The 5,261-nt window shown below is 49.3% G+C and overlaps 1 protein-coding gene across 6 annotated transcripts in view; it reads left to right on the top strand.

Annotated features, from left to right (window-relative positions):
* MARCHF8 (membrane associated ring-CH-type finger 8) overlaps positions 1-5,261 on the top strand; it is a 93,921-nt gene that overhangs the window by 118 nt on the left and 88,542 nt on the right. The window contains exon 1 of one of the 6 annotated variants that reach the window (XM_064463705.1): positions 394-414. The exons of 4 other annotated variants lie outside the window; for them this stretch is intronic. The gene's annotated coding sequence lies outside the window, so the exon portion shown is untranslated. Of the gene's footprint in view, positions 1-393; positions 415-3,421; positions 4,172-5,261 lie in introns of those variants that run through there. One more of the 6 variants, XM_064463704.1, reaches the window with a different exon arrangement.

The raw sequence follows: 5,261 nt of genomic DNA, 5'->3' as shown, positions 1-5,261 counted from the left end.
GTAGGCTCTGCCGCCGCCCTGGCTGTGGGGAGCCGCCGCAGGGAGCGAGGCCGGGCGGCGGGGGTGGCCCCGGGGGGGGGGGGAAGCGGCCCCACGGCCGCCGTCCCCGCCTCGCCCCTCCGGCCCCGGCGCTGCCCGCCCGCGGCTCGGGCGCCTCCGGGAAGCCGGTCGGTGCCGACGGAGAAGCAACAGGCGGCTGTGCGGGGGCGGCGCGGCTTGGCCCTCCCGCGGCTGCCCCCGCGGGACCCGCCGCCCGGGCGTGGCGTGGGGGGTTCGGCTGGGGGCGGCCGGGGCAGGAGGGAGCGCGGCCGCGGGGGTCGCCGCCGCGGGGCGGGGGGCTGTGGCGGGGGCTCCGCTCGCGGAGATCGGGGCCGTTCCTCTGCCGGAGCAGAGGAAAGGGCACCTAATGCACCGGTAAGAGGCTTTTCCCACCTCCGTCCTCTTTGTCTGCTCAGCCCCAGCTCGCCCTGGCGCTGGGGGCGTCGGGGCGCCCGGGACGAGCCCCGGGCCGGGTGAGGGGCGCCGTCTCGGCACTAGGTCTCCGGTTTTGGAGGAGGACCCCAGTTCGCATTGGGTTGGCGATGCGGAACAAAGGTGAGCCGGAGAGAAAACTCTGTGGAAGGTGTGCCGGTCACAGCGCGTTCGTAACGGATTGTGAAGTTTCGCGGCAGACCGAGAAATAGTCAGAATTCCTTCGTGCTTTCTGGAGCTACTTGGCAGATACAGTGACACTCAGGTTGTTCTGAACTGTAACGCTTCAACTTTTTCTCCTGTTAGCGCGCTGGAAGCGCAGTCGAAGGTGGAATCGCAACGTGCGGCTGCAAAAATCAGTTTGTTTCGAACTGCAGTGCAAGAGGGCACACGGCTCGGGCCCTGCCCTCGCGAGGGACCCGTACGCTTCCCAGCAGGGCAAACTTGTGAGATAACCCAGCAGCGTAAACGTAGAAGGGATGACTGAGTGAAGGTGGAAAGAGGTACTGGAAGCAAGGTGGGGGTGGAAGAGGAGAGCTGGTCTGCCAGCTCTTCAGCTGAGGCGGTAGCCCTCTTCATGAACTCTTGCTGCTGAAATTAGTTCTGGAGTGGTGTCGGATGAGGCTGAGGTTGATCCAATAACAGCCCTGGTAAAAAACTTTCAGAGGAAAACTTCTTTTGAAAAATGCTTGTTTATCAAACCTAAGAGGTTTTCTTGGAAACCTGTTAATGCTGATTAATTTCCACTGATGCAGAGTTCTGCTAAGTCTGCCTCTGGACCGGGATTGCTGGAAACACTGAGGGTCCTGGCTCAAGGGTGTGCCCCAGCACCCAGGGTAACACCTGCTGAGGGGTCCTGCCAGCTTCTCAGCTGTGGCCCAAACCGTTTGGTGCCCGACTCCCCCGAGCAGCCCTATAGCTGCTCAGAGAAAGTGAGGCATTCCCCAGGATTTGAGTCTGCTATGGTTGCTGAAACCGGTACAAGTACTGAAGTCTGAACCCTTCTCTGGGGACTTCACGTGACTGTGGTTACAGGCTGATGTGAACTTAAAAAATTCACAACTCAAAAGATCATGGTTATGGTGTTGAGGTTTTTTGTTGGTGCATGTTTTTTTTAACTTGGCTTTCAGCTAGCCCTAGTCAGTGGTTTTACTTATAGAGGTAAACTAGTTGAAAAGAAGCGATTTTCTGTGGCTGTCATATTAGAAGAAACGCTGCAACCCTTTTCATGCCTCACTGTATGGGTATGTGGCCAGAACTGGTGCAGGTGTCCAGACGGGGTAGTTATGATTCCGGTGCTAGAAAATCCACCTGTTTCCTGGCTGGTTTTGCCCAGTCTTAAGTGTTATTAGGATAGATTAATTCAGCATGTCGGCTGAACTTTCTGTAGTGTCAGGATGAGAATATTTTTTTACACTTCTGTTATTTAGGTCTAACCTTTTGGACAAGCAACCCTCCCATGTTCAAGGGTGAAAGGACTCAATCTTCCCGGCTGCTGAGGCTGTCACACTTACTTCGGACAACTTAGCAAAGTCTCTTCTCTGCCAGCCTGATTTCCCTACGGCTCCTCCAAACCCGTTAGTTGGGGAGGCAGATCACTGCAGGAGTGTGGCAGCTCCCTGTAGCAATGCCGCTCAAGGAAGGAGCGGTAAGTGGTTCTTACAAGTCCTGAACTGATTCTCCTGCCTGAGAGAAAGGAGTCTCCTACTATGGGTCTTTCCTGCCGTGCACCTCAGAAGCAGTCAGCCCTGATATGACTGGCTGATAAGCAGCTTCAGAAATTGTGAATAATAGATTGGGCATGGCCATTTGCCAGGAAAAATGAAAACTGGAACAAAGTGATGTTGGCGTTTCGTTTTTTTTTAAACTTCTTATATTTTTGGTTTTGTTTTGCTCTGGTCCTGCCCTTCCTCCCTCCCCCAAAAACATAAGGAACTCCTGCTCCTGTAGAAGTGTCTAACTAGTATTCTGTATGAGGCTGTAGCTGGGCTACTTTAAAAAATGAACAGGCTTTGAAGGCAGGAGCTTGCAGGATCCATGGACATGGTTGTGCTTGGACTATGTCTGAGTGTGGCGGACAAAGAGTGAACAGCAAAGCTGTAGAAGGCTGTAAAGAATGGAAAACTTCAAATCTGGAAAAAACTTCACTTCCAGGGCATAAGGTATTAGAGGGGAGACCTTTCTGGGGAACAAGCGATCCAGTTACTGTCTATTTTGGTTCCTTCGCTAGTATCTCTCGCATCTAGTGCTAGCTGCTGCAGGAACTGAACGAACCACGTAAACCACGCATCTAATTCACCGTATTAATTTTGATAGTGAGACGGAACTCGTGCAGGGTTTACTGCGGCTTCTTGTTTTGCTGACTTGCGCGCTGACTGCAAAGATCTGGTGGCAGCTTGCTCTGGCACAGCAGAGCTGGCATTAGACTTGCTGTGTGGGCTTTGTTCATTGTGAATTTTCACAGCTCCAGGTCCTTGAAACCCACTTCGCTAAGTTAGGGTCAGTTTTACTAGTTGTTGTCTGGCTTTTACTGAAAACACTACTTATCCAAAGAACTCATCGCTTCCAAAATGGATTCTTTTTTCACTGCTTCCCAGAATATTTTTGTGGGTCATTTATCAAGGCATCTAACCACATTCATGTGAAGCATTAAAACCCCAAATAAATGATTACGTTGTGTTTGTTGATTCTGGTGTAGGTAAATGGACAAGAGCCCTTGGAAGCACAGTCTTTTTGCAATTAAAGATGCACTTTAAGAGCTGTGTTATTCTTAAATGTAACTCACCAGACAGCTCACAAACAGCAAGAGGTATCTCAACCATCAGCAGTTTCTAGTGCTTGCAGTTTCTTTCCCCAGGGACCACGGGAAGGCTGGCCTTTATTATGTGCCCAGCTGGTTACTGGGTTTGGGCTGTTTTAGATCAAAGGTATATGTAAATGACAGTAGAACTTCTCTATCTGTTAAAATCGGTGCCTCTCTGAAGTCCACCTTTGATACTTGCGGGCAAGTAGGGGAGCTTGGTAGCACATCTTGAATTTAACCAGAGACCCGACAGAATATCGTGGTTGATTAAATTCAACTGAAAATGGTGCTGGAAATTTTGATGCCAGGTATATGTCTAATAAGTGGAAAATACTAAAAGATTCTAGAAATTGTGGCTGATATTTCCCATAGTTTGATGAAATCAAGTCAACTAGTAGGTGAGCACTTTATCCCTGGAGACTCATTTAAGGATCCCAGTTGTAAACCTTGCAGAATATGTGGTGAGAATCAATATAGAATATAAACATTGTATACTTTGGCATACATAAATCCTACGTATCAGTTAGGTATGCCTTGATATCTGCCCCTTAAAGCTTCCGTGTGTTCTTCAGAAGGCATCAGGAGGACAGAATGCATGTCACCAGCCCAATCTGCAGGTGAGGTTGGTCATGAACAGCTGCGCCAGAGCTTCTCCTTGGGAAAACAGGCGCTGGATTTATGAATGTCATTTAACAGGTGACTGAGGACCACAAAGGGTGAGTTCGTCCCCCAGCTGGGCTCGCGGCTTCAGTAAGATCATGTGTTTACACACCGTCGAGGAGAAGAGGTTCATTACAAGGAATAGAAATACTCCCCGCTGTTCTTCCCAGAGCAGGTGGCTCGACTTCTGTCATGTCGTGGACACAGGACAAGAAACATTTCCCTTTGAATCAAAGGGTAAGCTGGATAAGACAGAGGGGAAGGAAAGAAAGATAGGAGGATCTAGAGTGACAAACCAAAAAAGAAGGGGTTAAAAAAAAGAAAAGAGGTGCAAGGTTACACACAAAGTTGCTAATTTTTTAAAAAGTATACAAATCCTTGGTGCCTCCCTTCCCCTCAAATGTACTTTATTTTTAAAAAGCCTTTCAGTTCCTCTTTATTGTGCATACTGAGCCTGCAAGGAGGAGTATATGTAGGAAAAAAACAATTCTTAATAAACAGATAGGCTTCCCCTGGGTCTGATGGGCTGATTCTAATGACCAGAATAATTTGTCACTCAGTCTTACTGCTAATAACTCTGTGCCGTCGGTGCAGCTTGAGGAGGGGGCACGTGCTTCTGCTCTTGTCACCAGAGTTGGGTGTTGAGTTCTGCTTTCTTGTTGCGCAAGAATTTGCACAGGGAGAGCAGTGGGGGTCCACGTACTGCCGTGACTCACTCATAGTGCCGAAGGTGACTTCTAGACGTGGCTTTTGGGTGAGTTTTGCCTGTAGAGGATCGTTTGAGTAGTATTAAGTGAACAGGAAGGAACAGACTTGCTGTGTGCAACCTGCCGTGTAGCACCAATTAAATATTGAGTAAGTATCCAGGCAAATCTTGCTGCTGTAAGTGCTTTTCTTGGCAGCAGGGCTGAACCTGGCCGTTACCTTCCTGGGAGAGGGAAGGTGCTGTCACGGGGAGTGTTAGTGGGAGCTCTTCCTCGCCTCATCACTGCAGGGATGCCTTTGTTTAATTTCATTCATAATGACTTCTTAAGGCATCTTTTGGTGGAAGAGCCTCCTTCGAAACCAGAGGGGGCTGCAGCAAGACAAAGAGCCTTCTCTGCCTATTTATATTTGCTTTCACTGGCTCCTCATGTCATCCAGGACAGAGGATTAATCTCTCTGATCCCTCTATTTCTAGTTGTAAAAGCGTGGTGTGCTATTGAGGGTGATTCACTACTAGCCATAAACTCTTGTAATTATGAATGCATCAGTCAGAAGAGGAAGGCTAATGGAAAAATGTGGCATGTTTCTCTGTGTATGTGTATTATTTTTTTCTGTGTGTATG

This window comes from Phalacrocorax carbo, chromosome 12 (genome assembly GCF_963921805.1).
Source record: "Phalacrocorax carbo chromosome 12, bPhaCar2.1, whole genome shotgun sequence".
Lineage (NCBI taxonomy): Eukaryota > Metazoa > Chordata > Aves > Suliformes > Phalacrocoracidae > Phalacrocorax > Phalacrocorax carbo.
Note: the sequence above shows the minus strand (reverse complement) of the source record. Positions and strands in the feature narration are given on the sequence as shown.